The sequence below is a fragment of the Pinus tabuliformis genome, chromosome 7, assembly GCF_031772625.1.
Source record: "Pinus tabuliformis cultivar Carrire ecotype Pingquan chromosome 7, CPIR1, whole genome shotgun sequence".
NCBI lineage: Eukaryota > Viridiplantae > Streptophyta > Pinopsida > Pinales > Pinaceae > Pinus > Pinus tabuliformis.
Window position 1 is genome coordinate 664,005,124 of NC_142293.1, and position 17,350 is coordinate 664,022,473.

Genomic DNA, 17,350 nt, shown 5'->3' on the forward strand with positions numbered 1-17,350 from the left:
GAGGCTAGAGCAGTCAGATACTGAAGAGCACAAAGATGCAGAGTTTCAGTCGACAGAGGCAATAGTAGTCAGAGACTTTGATGACAGAGCAAGTGGACCGGCCAGATGTGTTGCATGGAGAACATTCCAGAGTTACAGGATCGGGTTTAAGAGGAAGCCTTTCTTGTTGAGAGGGAGTGTTGAAAAGTGTGCAACAAGAAATGCTTGTTGAGAGTGCAACAAGATGATGGAGCTTAGTGAAAAGAGTCGCCTTCACTAAGTGGGCCCGCAGGCTATTTTTGGCGCAAGTCTATTTTTAGACTATGTCTATTTTTAGACATATGGATCATGTCTATGGATTGCAGGTTGCTGTTTATGGATGATTGGTCAAGTTGGGAAAAATAGATGGACTTCTATTTTTGATCAAAGTGTGAGTGATCAAAGTCTATTTTTAGACTGGCTGTCAAAAATAGAAAAGTCAAATATTATTGTCTCATATTAATATTTGGAATATAAACTTGATCTTATTCTCTTGGAGCACTTCAGTTTGAGCTACAGAGGTGGCACATGCAGCTGTCAGAAGGAAATACGCTTTTCTTATGAGTCAGTTGAGTTGTTGCATGCATGACTTCAGTTAGAACTCAATCAGTTGAGTTTGGTGGAGTTGATTGTGGAGTTGATGGAGTTGTGTTCAGTTTAGCTTTGTTAAACTAGTTGTATTTAGTATAACTGATCAATAGACTAGAGATGAGTTGGGTGAATTAGTTATTAATTAATTCACAAGTTATTAACTCATAATGCAACTATAGAATACATCAGTTAACTCAGTTGCATGTCAGTGCATGTTCAGTTCAACAGAGACAAGTGGTAGAGAATCAGATTGCTATCAGTTGTGACTATAGTTGTGCACCAGATCTTGCACAATCAAGGGATTGAGTATGCCAATGAGTTTGCTCACGTATTTGCCCAGTATTGTAGCCTTTGCTCACATCCAACAAAGTGTGAGTGATTATTTTGAGGTGAAATACGAGTTTGGTGAGCCATTCTCATCAGTTCTTGAGCAGGTATTGAGCAGTGGAGGCAGGCAAGCAGCAGGGGAGATTTGGAGATCAGATCTGAGCTGTATTGTGTGTAACAGGTGGAGCTGGTACTGGATTGCTTGTGATAAGCATTGTACTTTGTAATGTTACATGATTCAATCAATATAATATACAGATAGTGTGGGGTTTTTAGTGAGATGCTTTCCCTGGGATACATACTGTGTTAATGAGTTTGATTGATGCTTCTATGTGTGCCTGTGAATGTTTCTACTTCTGTAAATTGATGATCAACGTAGAGGAGATTATGTATTATACATGTTTCGCTTATAATTGTATGATCAGGATAATCTCTGTGAATATGTGTTAAATTATTCAAAATTTCTACAAAAACACGATATGTACCTTGCACATGCACAGTGAACGCACTACAAAGAACATTGTTAGCAATGTACACCTTCAAACAAATTACTAAAAATGAATATGTTTTAGGATATGTTAGATGTTATCTGTTAGCAATGTACACCTTCAAACAAATTATTAAAATGAAGATGTTTTAGGATATGTTAGATATCATAGAAATGGTCCTAAGTTCTCAAACCTATGAGAACGACTGCTGCGGTCATTTAGTGCAGTATAGCTAACAGTGTGATTCTTTTGGCCAAAATTCATCAAATCCAAAACATCAGAAGTTTCTTTAACATGCATAAGTATAACATTCAGTACATTAAATCCCTTGTGACCATTATTTCGAATATCTAATGTGCAGGTAATTAAGGAATTATTCTAGATAACATGACTTCTCTATACTAAAATCTCATGAACAACATCAAAATTTAAATAAAAACACGGCAAAAGGATATTTCTTGCTTGAGGTGTATGCTCTGAGAAGATCCCTCACTTGTTCGTTGTTTATCTCTATCATTTGGACAAAGACATCACACACCATTAAATCTTTCCTCTTTTGAGACAAGTCGAAGAGGTCACTGAGTGCTCTATAGTTGATTCCCATCTCCTTTTCAAAAGAACCTGTTGGACCGCTCTGAATTTTAAGAAGTCCAAAATGTCAGGTCAGGTTGCCTTCAGAAATATCTATAAACTAATCTATTAATTAAGAACTAGAAGTTGTTTTCTCATCTAAGCCATTTTAGATATATTTTTGGCAACCACCAAACTTTTAGAACAAAGATATTGACCATGGTGTGGGTTTTCCCAGATCCTGTTTGACCATATGCAAAAATGCAGACATTGTAACCATCCATTACGGATCGGATCAATGGCCAAGTATCCATGTAAATTTCCTTTGCCATTTCATTGACATAAAAAGTTAGTAATTGTATGCAAATTATGTCAGAAGATGAGGTGAAAAGACTCTTTAATCAATACCTTATGTAGCATATGGCCCAAAATTTTTATTAAAATTAATATCCTTTGTACATATTTGCCCATTTTAGATGTATTGACAAGGAGGGATCCATCTTCTCTAATAAATTCCACTGCACTGTGGGCGTTAAATTGACCTCCAAATGGGGTCGGATTCTGCAGTATAATATGCTTCCTAGGCCCCAAAACAATAGTAAATATAACTAGTGATTAATGTAATTGTGATAATATAACTATGGCATCCATTATAGTAAGAATTGCAGGACAAACACCTTTGAGGTCTTGAAAGATACTATAAAGGATCTTGTTTTCTTCCAAAACTCTGTGATATCCACTAGCAGCATTAGAAATTCTTGTGACCTGGTTATCTATAAAAATAACGTTTTAGAGAGAGAGGTCAATAGCATTACTTATAATAGCTTACTCAGTTAGCAATACACAACAAATGTATAGCTTACAAATTTTGAACATTAAAGAAAACAATAACCCCCCATTAAATGTCTAGGTGTAGAAGTTTCTAGCTTTAACTTACCAAGCAATTCAAAATTCCTTCACCACTCTACTTGTAACACTTGTACATCTTCCCGTGCTCTAAATAATAAGTCTCTTATGTCCTGAAAATAATATCCATTGTTTAATAAAACGAGCATTGTGGAACTTCTAAAAGATGGTAATCAATATTTAGAAAAACTGGTGCTCCCTCATTGCATACTCTATAACTGCACATGTAAGATGTAACTCTTTAACATGTTTCTTACTAACCTACTCTAGGACTGAAGGGACATGTTGGGATGAGGCTGACAAGGGATACTAGTAATTAGGCTTGAACCTACACTTGTTATCTCATCATCATGGAAATAGAGGCAATGCAAACATGGTAGGACAATCTTCCTAGATTGGAAAAAAATGTTTACATATAAAATATGCAATTCTTTCGCCATCAATAGCCCATTATACTGAATCAAATGGGAACTTAAGTTATTTCGGGCTGCAGTACATTTTGTTTATATTTCTGAATTTCCTGCACCGCATCAAAATCTCATTCTGTTTAGTGAAAATTTAAAACATTACACACATTGACTTCTTTTCTTTGTGCTTCCAAATGCATCTGATGTTCCTAACTGATATGCAAAGGTTTTGGATGTTGACTTTGAAAAGGTGCACAGTCACCATTTTTCTGGTCTAGAGAATCCAAAAGGAGCTGATTGTGTTGATCCTGGCTTTTCTGAATCTTCAATGCAAATTAGAGTTAACATACGATAGAAATTTCTTATGACAGATCTAGATAACTGATATTTCTCAAGAAGCCTATGGATATTGTGCAATGAGATAGTTTGTATTTCATTTTGCATTCAAGACAATTGATGCTCACCAGGGAAAATTTGTCTAGTTTATTTTCTTCAAAAATTGCAATGATAAGATTCATGAATGCTTGCATCGAGCCCTGATGCACAATGACAATGAGTTAGAAGTCTTGAGGACATAGTGTTCAATATGCTTAGAGAAATTTTTAATATCTAATATGTATGACTAAAAAAGACTATGGTTTTAAACTAGATGTTGCATTTACAATTTTTTGTCCTTAACTAAGTAGGATTAATGCAAAAGAATTATGATATTTTCATATCGGTGCATCAGTGTGTATGGTTTCAATCAATATTTTCCTTGTCATTTGTCATTTCTACAGCAAACCGCTTTATCCAAGCTCCCATTATGTATGACATCCACAGTACGTGGTTGAGGATGAGTGAAGTAAATAAATTTTAATTTTCAAGCCTTCAAGGATGCATGAATAATTTCTAGAACTTCAGAGCACGAAAAAAACTAAATAAACACACATATATTAATTGAACCTTTAGATTGAAAGATGTCATCCAATCATTTTTCTCTGTCATCAATGTTTATAACTGATGGGTTTGGAAGACTTTCAGTGTCCCTTATAGGCACAGAAGAAGTTGAGCATTGAAGGAAATTTCTTGTGCTTCGTGGAATCATGGGGGACCTCAAAGGCCTTGCATATTTCCAAGAGCCATATCCTCCACACCATTTCCATTCATAATAAGCTTTCAGTGCCAATATATAATCAACAATCCTTGTCGTAGAACCCGACTGCAATCTTTCCTGAAGAAACAATAAGATTCACGAGGCAGAACAAAAAAAAAAACTTGTTAAAATCATAGATGCAAATGCAAGAATCCATACAAATATCAACATGATTAGCATGCTCACTTGCTCCAAATGAGAAGCTTCAAAAGTAGGCAACTTCATCTCTTCAGCAGCTACAAGAAAATTCCTAACATTCTCAAAATATTGATAAGCAGATCAAGGTCGTCCTTTAGGAGGAAGTGATGAAACATGATTTGCAACGACCTGCTAACCAACCCAAGTCAACTAACAAGGTAGAAAAAGAAAGGCTGGATTTCAAGGCAATAACAACTTTCATAAAATATCTAAAACATTCCAATGGGAAGAAATGGTATACCACATTAGGCACTACGCCTGATTGAACCTTGTTGATAATATTACATAATATGATCCCATTTCTCAAGCAAAGACAAAACTCCTCCTTAGATGGCTCGCATGATATATCTAGAGAACCAACCATGCTCTTTATCCATGTTGTAGCTTGAAACCTTATATTAACTGTAAATATCATTCATAACAAGAATTGTAGTTAAGGTCAAAACCCTCAAGGTTTCAGTCAAAATAAAACCCATGTTAAACAAGATATATAATCTATATGAAAAACTATGATCAAGCCTCCCAAGCCAAAGTGAAAATGCGGGTATATGAAACCCAAATTCAAAATCAGATGTTACTAAAAGTTGATTTGTTCTAGTGACAAGATACATTCATTTTGATATAGAGATACTAGATTATTCTAGAGAAGAGTTATTCAACTTAGAAAATTAAGATCAGTAATTGTAAGAAATAACAATGCGGGATTGGATTTACTTGTCCACACACACACATGAAACCAATAACAAATGAATGTACTTGTTGGGCATTTGAGAGATCTATAGGAGGGCATTTGTGAAATATGTGAAATCAAGTTGCTAGTCAGTGAAAGCATGAAAAATTTCAGGGTCAAATCTGAACTTTGTAATCAACATCATAACATCAAAAACAGGGGAAATGAGTTCAAAAATAAAGTCCAGGTCATCATAAAAAAAAGAAATTGAAAAAATAAATATAATATTACCAGTTCACATGCTTCCTCTGCTCTCAATGGAGCCAAACGACCATCATAGAGATTCTTAGCTTGACATCCACTACTTTTTGGGCTGGAAACCTGTAAATACGTGGCACTCCTGAACATATTGTCGGTAAATGCCTCGTGCCTTCTCTGACTAAACGAACTTTTGGGAGGAGGATAGGGAGAAATGTTGGAAACCAATGAGGGGGGGACCCTGCTAGGAGTAGAATCTGGTCCAAGAGACATTTTTTCCTCTTATTCGACAAATCTCGATAGAAAACTAAAAAACCGCAATTGTAAAACAATGGGGAGGTTTGGACTCGAATGCGAACTCAATCAGTGTTGTTCAGCAAGTGGGTTTGCACCATTTACTACTCATACAACAATTGATCAATCAATCGAATTCAACAAGGCCTTGAACTCTCCTTCTCGAGAATAAATTTCAAAATAGACAATGCTTTAGGTAACTTGTTTTCATTCACTTAACGTCATGCTTGGAGATAGGCTTCCAAGGGATGGGGCTATCCTCTAATGGGCTCAAAGGAGGGTCATGTTTCTCATAACAAAGAGTTTTCTTTACTGAAATATGTTCACTGCTTCCTGACTCACTTGGGGTTTGGGATTTGAAATTGTGAACAATTTCTATAGCAGCAAAAACACTTTTCTTATTTGGAATCATTGGGCCCCTCTGAGTGAAAAGAATGAAGAACCTTAGGGCCAAGATGATAAGGCCAATTATAAAGAATGAAGAACCTTAGGGCCAAGATGATAAGGCCAATTATAGTTCCAGCTAATGCCAAGTGAATTTGGCTTCCTGAGATTTGAAACTTTTTCCCAATTTCCTGGAACTCTTCAAACACCCTACACTTGTAAACAGAGAGCTTGGTGGACAAGAGGAGAAAATGGTTGACTGCAACTGATGTAGAGGCCATGAAAACAAGCATGATGGAGAGCTTAATGCATTCTCCGCGTAGATATTTCTCGTCTCCATCCCCTACGAGGTGTTGCTTATATGCCTCCTTCATGTGAGGCCCGAAGGCGGCCTGAAGATTCAAACTGTAGACCTTGGCCTGAGGCGTTTTAAGATCTTTAGAAATGCAGCTAATAGGAGGCTCTAATATTGCCAGTGCATTGTTGTATGCACTGAGATTTTTAGCCTTTGCGTGGATATGTTCACTGTGATAAGGTGGGCTAGAGATGGTCCCTTCATCATGACATGGGATCTGCAAACCCCAACTTATAGTCGTGACCTGCAACGAAGCCCTTGTTTTTGTTTGGGATTGGAATCTCAACGAATAATAAAATAGAGGTATTAAACAATTATATTATCTTTGAAACATAGTGATGGAAATTCTTGGATAGTAATTTACCCTATGTGATATTAGTATTGGCACATTATTGTGTAAAGAATGTTGATGGCGTTAAATGGGATGGGAGTTCATCAATGCTTGTAGGCTCAGTCAGGAAGTAGAGTAGTGATGAAGAAGATCACGAGATCGAATTCGAAGCTGTCAGTGATGAAGAAGGTCTCAGTCAGGAAGCAAAGCAGTGATGAAGAAGATCACGAGATCGAACCTGAATCTGTTAGTGATGAAGAAGGGGACCTGAAGCTGTCAGTGATGAAGAAGGTCCCCAGTTCGAACTCAAAGCTTGCAATGATGAAGAAGGTCACGAAATTGAACCTGAAGGTGGCAATGCCCTCGAGAAGCCTAAGTGTATTGAGGGAACAAGCATTGGCTCCCTTGCGCTTCCAGCCCTCTGATGTGGCCAAACTCCTCCGAGCAAGACATGGAAATCATAGCATGAATGTTTCAGGCCTGCCTACGTGCATCGACGGTTTAGATCGACGACCAGCTAGTCCTCCACTTGGACAAAATTGTCATGGTGACAACTAGTCCTCCACTTGGACAAAATTGTCATGCTGACGATATGGACACATGTTCAAGATTTTGTCAATGACAACGAATCTGAACAGTTTCATGAGGAGGATAAACCTCACAATAAAACGCCTTCAACGTAATGACTTATTACATATAATTAATTAAATATATGTATTTAAAAGTTTTATGGACAATGAAAAGTATGATAGCATTAATTAAGAGTTTATAATATTTTGGTAGATTTAATTATGAATGTTCGGATAAATGGGAAAGGGGATTGCACACATCACACCTTTTATGATTTCTTTTTTAAATTTTCTAATTTAAATGTATGTCAGTTTGGGGATAATTAGCATAAGTAAAGCTTTCATAGGTAGGAATACCTCTTTATCTCATTTTACTTGCATTGAATATTGAAGTTGTAGTCAAGATTTGTATTGAATATTGAAATTGTAATTAAGATGGGCTGGAGGTATATGGTTGTATTTGTGTAACAACCTCAGGTTAAAAATTCATGTAACAAAGTTAATAAAAGCAAAATAAGACCAATGTCATGGGACATGTATTCCAAGTTGAATGTTGGGAAAAGCATCCTAGTGGGTGTTCATTTCAGTTTATTTTGGCAAAGGCAGAGAGACATTAATTGACATTTATTTATAAAAATAAAGGAAAATAGGAGAAAAGGGACATGAAAGGTCACAGGTTTACATGAGAGGAAAAATAGAGGAAAATGAAGAAAATAGAGGCCTCAATGATAAAAGGGCTTATAAGGATTAGTTCACAACTTTTGTCAGTTTTAACTTTTGTGAATTCAGTTTTGGAGCTCTATATTCTCTCATACTATTTCACACTTATAGCATTCTTGGAGCACTCTAGCATTTGAGAAAGGAAGGCAAAGGAAGGACAAGGAAAGCAAAGGACAAGCAAGGAAGGTTGGATCAAGCAACTTTAGCAGGAAGACTTGCAAGTAACAGGTTGCATGTGTGATTTCCTAGTTGGTTTGTGAATGCATGGTACATGTATTTGTGTTTTTGGTTCTCTTGTTGTCATTGGCATGGGTTTTGCCAAGTGTGACGGCGATTTCAGCCTTACCTTGTCATTTTTGTATAATCATGGTGTGATGGGGTTCTTTTATTTGGTTGAGCTTTCGATTGTCGGAAGGTTTTGGAACTGGGTGAGGTGGTCTCAGGGAAATTCCCAAGGGTTGGGGGTGGAGATGGTTTAATCTCTGGGAATCCCTCGACATGTGGGTGGAGACAAGCAAATTCCTCAAGGTAATGGTGAAGGAAATATGAGGCATCCAACCTTGTTTTGGGCTTAGTGATCTCTTGACCGGTTTTGGCGGGATCGCGGTAACTTGAGGGTGGAGGTGGTTTAATATTCGAGAAGCCCTGGTTGTTTATGTACTGGTTTGCTTATGTGATGTCTTGACCAGTTTTGGCGAAATCGTGGGAGCATGAGGGTGGAGGTGGTTTAATCTCCGGGAAGACTTGGTTGTTTATGTCTTGAGCCCACATTCATGCTTGGAATATGGCACGGGGATGATTGGCTCAAAGAAAGATTTGGTTCAAGCAATCTATGGTCGGGTGGTACGTGGAAATCCTGATTTGGTTGGCTTTTGCATATGATAATAAGAGTTATTTCCTATTGTATTTTATGAGGACTTGTACTTGTTATGTGGCTTTGATGGTTGTTATATCATAGTTATTATTATGGTTATATGTTGGTGATAAGCATGGTTCCATAATAGGTTCTAGCTACGACTCTTGATATGTTTTGATTAGTTGATGAATGATTAATGAATGCATGAGCTAATAAATGTTATTGCAACTATTATGAGAGGGCATTAAACTTTCTTGGTGATTCTCAGATAAGTTTTAGACCCCTATGTTCAAATATGCATTCATGACCTGTAGATTACATGTTCACCATATGTTTGACGAAATGAATGTCATGGTTAGGCCTGGTTAGGTCAATTCCTTGATCAAGTTTTGTATGAATGGCTTTGTCTTGATGTTATTTATCATTCTAGAAAGTCTCATTGAGTTTTGGGCAGTGATCTGGAGGCTATCCTCAAATGATGGCTCATAATTCGGAACTGCACCCTCTGAACTGGAACTTTTGGGCTATAACCACACCCTTATAGCCTTATGCATACAGTTGGAAGCTTATAATCGCATGAGGCCTTATCATGCATGCGGTTGTGGCCCCAGGTCACTAAAAAAACAATCTAGCTCAAGGTTTAGGCACTTGAAGTGGTTGTTTAGCTTATGGGTGTCATGTAACTCTTTCTTGGTGATTCTTAGATAAGTTCTAGATCCCTATGTTCAAATATGCATTCATGACCTGAAGATTACATGTTCACCATATGTTTGACGAGATGACTTTCATGGTTAGGCCTGGTTGGGTCAAGTCCTTGATCAAGTTTTGTATGAATGATTTTGTCTTGATGTTATTTATCATTCTAAAAAGTCTAACTGAGTTTTAGGCAGTGGTCTGGAGGCTATCCTAAAATGATGGCTCAGAATTCGAGACTGCACCCTCTAAATTGGAAGTTTTGGGCCATAACCGCACCCTTACAGGCTTATGCATGTAGTTGGAGGCTTATAACCGCATGGAGGCCTTATCATGCATGCGGATGTGGCCTCAGGTTACTAAAAATGCAATCTAGCTCAGGGTTTGGGCACTTGGAGTGGTTATTTAGCCCCTAGGTGCCATGTAGCTCTTGAGGAAGGTCATTAAAGTCCCAGTTTGTCGAATCCACTTCCTTAACTGTACTTAGGATGTTGGATCATGACAGTAGCCCTCAGCTGATGTTTACCCTAGTAGGCCAGTTAAAGTGGGTAAATGTAACACCCTCCTCCCACATACACCCAAGTAACCATGCCAACCGGGGTAAACATGAGACGAGAGGCTACTATGATCATATTCGACCTCCTAGGTGACCTTAAGGAAGTGGAATCGACAGAACATCACACACTGTCATCCAACATCATCAAAAAAACCCTCCAAGACAAGTCAGCCACTTAGACAACTTGTCCCTGGGTCCCACTATTGTTCTGGACCTCTTAGGTTATAGTCGCTCTCATGTTATGGGCAAGGGAGCAACCAGAAACCCAAAGTCGCTCTCATAGGCCTGCCTTCCAGCTACTATGGACTAGAATTTCTAGTTCTGTACCAGCGACCTTGCGATTTAAGCCACTTTTTCAAGCCTAGAGCCCAGGCGACCGCCCAAAATGGAATGATAGCTTGAAACCAAGGAAAGTACAGGGAAACAATGGAGAAAAAGCAATAAGCTCAACAAGACCTTAACTATATCCCTACTAGCCATGACAGGCATTTCATTAAACATATTGTCAACATGTAACGTACAGGTGTAAATAACAAAATTAAGTGTAGGGATCTCATACTTATCTGAGAATTGCTATAAACCATTGTTTCCTCATGTCATTTGTCGCATTATCATCTATTAGGTCATAGACACATTATCCATTCATGTAAAAGTAAAAACATGCTGAGAACCATACATAGTTGTTGTCCCAAAATGTACATATAACCAGCATAATACGAATAGAAATACCATAAACATATCAACCATCAAAATCCCTATATACTCCACTACATTTACACATGAAAATCAAGGGAATGAATTTCTCATTAATCAATGCAATGAACTAACCAGAGATGGGACTACCACGTTCCACCCAACCATAGAATGGTTGAGCCAAATCTCTCTTCATCCATTCACCCCCGTGCCATATTCCAAGCATGAATGTGGGACTCAAACCAAAAGAACTCAACCAGGGCATACCGAGGCTAAACCACCTCACCCTCATCAATAGAAACCAGGCTTTACCGTAATCCATCCTGGATCACTAGGCCAACACAATGAACACATCATAACAGGCTTTACCGTGATCTCCACCTGATCACTAGGCCAAACAAGCATGGATGCCACTGGATTTCTCCACCTACACTGTGAGGAATTTTCCTGTCTCCTAGTCTCTCAGGCTTTACCACAATCCAAACCCGGATCACTAGGCCCTAAACCGAGACCCACTCTCCATGCTTTACCACATATCCCAAACCCGGGATTACTAGGCCCAATGGAGAGCAAACCACCTCTAGGCTTTACTGTATATCCTTCCATTCACCAGCAAGGATTCTTAGGCCATCCGAGGCAACACAAAATCCAGCTTGACCGCAACCCATAGTTTAGCTCAGGGGCTACTAGGCTATGTGTTCTATCATTTCGGAGATCCACCTCACTCAGCTTCGAATCTATCCGGCAATCCAACTCAACCAAAACATGAGAACCCCATCACACCATGACTATCCGGAAATCGCAAGGCTAGGCTGAAAATTTGTTATACCTAGCAAAACCAATGCCATGATAGAAAAGAGCAACATGCAATACCATGCATACTAGATTTGGCAAGGAAAATACACATGCAAGTCGATACCTGCAATGAAGCCTGTTGTAGCTACTTGATCCTGCCTTTCCCTACTTGATATTTGCTTCCTCTTGCCTTCTTTGCTTTTCTTGATCCCATGCATAACCAAAGGAAAAACTTAAGCCAAGAGCTTACACTAACTAAGAGCTTAACACTAAAAAGAAGAAGCTTTCCAACTGATCCTCATAAGCCCTTTTATCAATGAGGCCTCTATTTTCTTCATTTTCCTCCTCTCATGCAACCTATGACCTTTCACCTCCCTTTTCTCCTAATTTCCATTATTTTCATAAATAATCGTGCCAAAAATGTCATTTTTCCTTTCCAAAGCCTTAGCCATTGCCTTTGCCAATTTCCTTAGCCATAAAATCAAATGAACACCCTTAGGATGTCATGCCTAACATTCAGCTTGGAATACATGTCCCATCATTCGTGGTATTTATATATTTGTATATGGAATTTTCACCAGGGTTGTTACAGAACCCTCCCCCTTGGGGGAACACCGTCCTCAGTGTTTAATGACCTATAACCAACAAGACCGTTGAAAATAAAACATACTACCCATGGAGCCTTGTAACATAGCTCGTTGCAGTATTTGCAATGAAAGACGTGCTCAAAAGCAAAACATCATGACAACATACCACATAGTGGAGCTTTATAACACAACTCATTACAGTATTTACAATAACCACATATACACATGTGCACATTTACTAAACCAATAAATAAAGGATATGATGCTTGCATCTGCAATAAGGGAATCCAGAGGCTCACACCTCCACCCTCAAAGTAATACTAGCATTCACCTCCTTCCCAGGAAGTCCAAAATCCACTACCACAGTCAAATCTGCATCCAATGTCCAACGCTATAATCTTGCGCCACTTGTCCTCTCAATGAAGAGTTACCAGCTCATTATCCCAGGGCGCACTCCCAATGTGCATCTGATTCCATCCAGTAATGCTCATGACCAAAACAAATATATCCCCGACCTTCCCTTCTCTGCTACACAGTCCCTTGGGTAATCTGATCACCCCCTCCATGCAGTCACTCACCTTCCAAGTTCCCTGGCATCCCCTATCCCAAGCGATCCATCCCTTGGAAAGCCTTCCTTGCATCAGAAGATCAAACAACCAAGGCATATACCTACCTTAACCATCATACCGGTCATAGCATGCTCATGGAAATCGATGGACACTATTGGGTAATGGCCCTGCTCTTGAATGTTTTACTAGCGTATTGTTGCCTGTTTCAATTTCTTTTGTTGTTGTTCCAATTCTTGCAGTCGATTTCAACCATCCAACTAAGCATTTCCGTGCTTCCTGTATCAAGCACATAATTTCCATTAGATTTAAATAAATTGAAATAACCTCAAACCATACCTCATTGGTAGCTCGTCAATAAGGTACACTTGCAATTTTGTTTGCTTCTTGTCACAACAAGTCAAACTAATTGTTTGATCAAAACATCATGTATAGACATATCACACCTCGTTAGCTTAAAACACAACCATCATATATCAACATCATAAATCACATGTAACCATCATAAAACATAATCATAGATCACAGATAGTCATAATATATCAGAATCATAAATCACATGCATAATAAAACTGAAATAAAATATTGATACTTATCTTTTAATCGATCCTTACTTATGTTTTTGTTCTTCTTTCATACCCACACCGGATCGGTTGCCACACCCGACAAACACCCAGGGCCTTCTCCTCAATTAGGTGCACATATACATAGTGTTCATCACACACATACGACCACACACGACATGCAACTCCATGCAATACATGCACCTACACTTGACATACAACACATACACCTACACCCAGTGTACAACACAATACATACACCTACATGCAGTGCATAACACAACACAATACATACTCCTACGTTTGGTGTATGACACGGCACAACATGTATACGTACACAATGTACATCACAAGACATACATCCACACACAATGTGAGACACCACAAAATTCATACACATACACCCGATATACAACACAACTCATACGTCTATACCCGATGTACAACACCACACAATACATGTACCCACACAGAGTACAACACAATGAATACACATGTCACGATACCGTGACTACACAATGCACATACATAATATCGCATGCCCACAACATATCATGTACGATATGCACTCAATCCCACATGTATTCCAGTGCCACATGTACCAAGCACTACCTGCACAACATGTGCACGACATCAAATACACACGGTACCACCTGCACAACGCCATATGTACATTGCACCACTATACAACGTATACATAATACCACATGTACACAATACCACACACATGACATGTACGCGACACCACATGTACACAATGCCACATGCACGTCATGTACACAGCACCACCTGCACATAGCGCCACTTGTACAACATGTACACAACACCACATGCACACTGCACCACTTGTACAATCATGCACACCACACCATATGTACATAGCACCACATGTACAACATGCATGCAACACCACATATACATAACACTGCATATCCAACATGTACATAGCATCGTTTGTACACATCACATCATATCCCCCATGTGTAGAGCACCATATGCATACAAAACCGCATATCCATCATGCATATAATATAATATATACACAGCCCCATATATCTAACATGTACATAGCACCATCTATACCCAACACTGAATATGCAACACTTTTTGTACTAAGACCCTATACACAATATTGCATAAACAACATGTACACACACTAGATATGCACAATACTGCATGTGCACAATCATCACGGATGCAACATGTACATCATATACAACATATGCACAACAGGAATACCACACATCTGAAACGACATTGTCATTACCAAGAAACCTTGCTTCCAGAGTCTTATTCATGCTTATCCTAGCATGTCGCGGGCCACATTGCTTTCATTTCACTGATGTAGCCCTTGGTATAACCTGTCCATAACATAAACATAATATAATCGCATAATATCAGCTCATAACCACCTAATATTGACCTCATATATTTGTCATGACTACTCTTCCCAATTGATTCCTCATAGCCAGGAACTTCTTCATGCCATTCACCTGCATAAGAAATCATTCCTCCACACGAACGATCCCTGACAACCCTATCAGACAGTGATATAGATACATACATACATACATATATAATCATTAGCATAAAACAATCATCATCCTGTCAGAAAACGACATACATAATCATTAGCATAATCATATACATATATAATCATTAGCATAATCATGATCATAACATAATTACCAGATAGCATAAGGTCTAGGTTAAGAGAACTTCATTTATTCATGCACAACATTGAGAACAATCGTCCCAAACATAGCTAAGGCATATGACTCCTCGGATCCATTTACTTTACCTTTTATAGTTACCTTTCACATGTCTGTACTGCCACCGTTCGTTTACCACTATGAACCAACCAGTCCAACCGACTGTCATAGTCTTACCTTCCGCTGTGCTTACTCATGCACAAAGCTTCATCTAAGTCTTACATTACCTTTTGGGTACCACACATCTCTTCCCGAGTTCCATTAACTTTCCTCTTTCCCAAACAATTCCCAAGACTCAAAACATAAAAGGCAATACCAACAAACAACTAAGAAGAAAACCATGTAAACCAATAACAACATGACACCACAATAAAGTGGCATAGCTATGCACTAGACACACGCAAAATCACAATTCAAGCACAACAATTGCAAAAGACCAAAAGCACAAGACTAACCACATACACCATGACTCAATCCCCATGTTTCCCAAGGGAAGATCGACCTGAGCCTTCTTCGAGATTTCATGGCAACCTCGCTTGCCATGCAACTCCCTGCATCATACTGTCATAAACACATAATGTCAGTGCATAAATAAACATAACAATACACCAGTTACCTCATCTTGTTGTTCCAAGAACGTTGCTTGCAACTGAACACATCAACACTATCTCTCAAGGGACTCCAACTATCTTGACAAATTCACCTGTAACTAGAGACTAGGTAATATACCTGTCAATTACATATCCATGAATATACATAATTTCAGACAAATCAAGGTTAAGAAGACTTCATGCGTGCAAAGTACTCATTCATTTGGAATTAGGGTTTCCAAACATAGCCAAAGGAATTCTTTCCCAATTCCTTTCCTTTCGATTTTTACCTTGATGAAATCAAGGCTTACCATGTACTGTCACATCATCCAACTATTAGTCATATAAACACATAAACTATTACCTTGTCACACTAATACCAAGTATGTTTCCTGCAACTTCTCACACATGTCAACCACATGTTCCAATCATCAAGATAATAATATCTATCAATTTGAAATTAACCTTTACCAAGACTAACAATCATGTCATAATCCCTAGTCAAATCAGAGTCATTAGACCTAATGCTATGACTATCACCTACTACACTCAAGTACATATCAACTGTCTCAACACATATGTGTTAGTAAAACCATCTTAAAGTAAGATCATTGGAACACATACTCATATTATGAAATTCATCAAACATTCAACCAACTTGCAAACATACCATGTTAAATAAATCAACTAGGCACCAAACATTCAAACACCAAGTAGACGTTATAATCAAACAACCAAGCACCAAATATACGACATAAGAAAACTCATAAATTAATGTATATCAGGGGAGGCTATCTTGTCTACACAATAAAGATAGGTTAGCACAATACAACCTCACAACATATCAACTCAAACATAAATCATTATATCCATAACAATAACTAACTAACATGCTCACGTCATAAGCTCATAAGCATTTGTCATTCATGCATAACAATCACATATGTACGATCAATCTAGATTAGTACGACATCATATCACAATATGTCGGCTCATACCTAAATATTGCAACCATAACCATCTGCATAGGTCAAACCAGGTTAACACAATACATATAACATCAAGATCTTCAATGCAATGAACATAACCATCACACATATGACCAATCCAAAGTACAACATCAAGATCTCAATGAAATAACCCTAATCGTCAAGTTAATAGCACATAACGACAATAAGCTATATATCATGCTCATCAACAACATAAAACCTAATCGTCAAGCTAACTGTCATATAGCAACAATAAGTTAACCTATAACATACTCATAAGCAACATATCATATAACATAATCATCAAGTTATCTAACCTAACCAACAATAACAATGCTTACAACCACATGTTACTATCATTCTTGACTATCTGACTCATGTGCATATGATTATGTTAATAAACTATCATTTATCAAGTACCTAACCATAACATCAAATGACATGTACATAACATAATGTATATAACCCTAATGCATATAACAATCCTTAACCTACATCCTTGCATGCCCAATATACAAACCTGTATGAC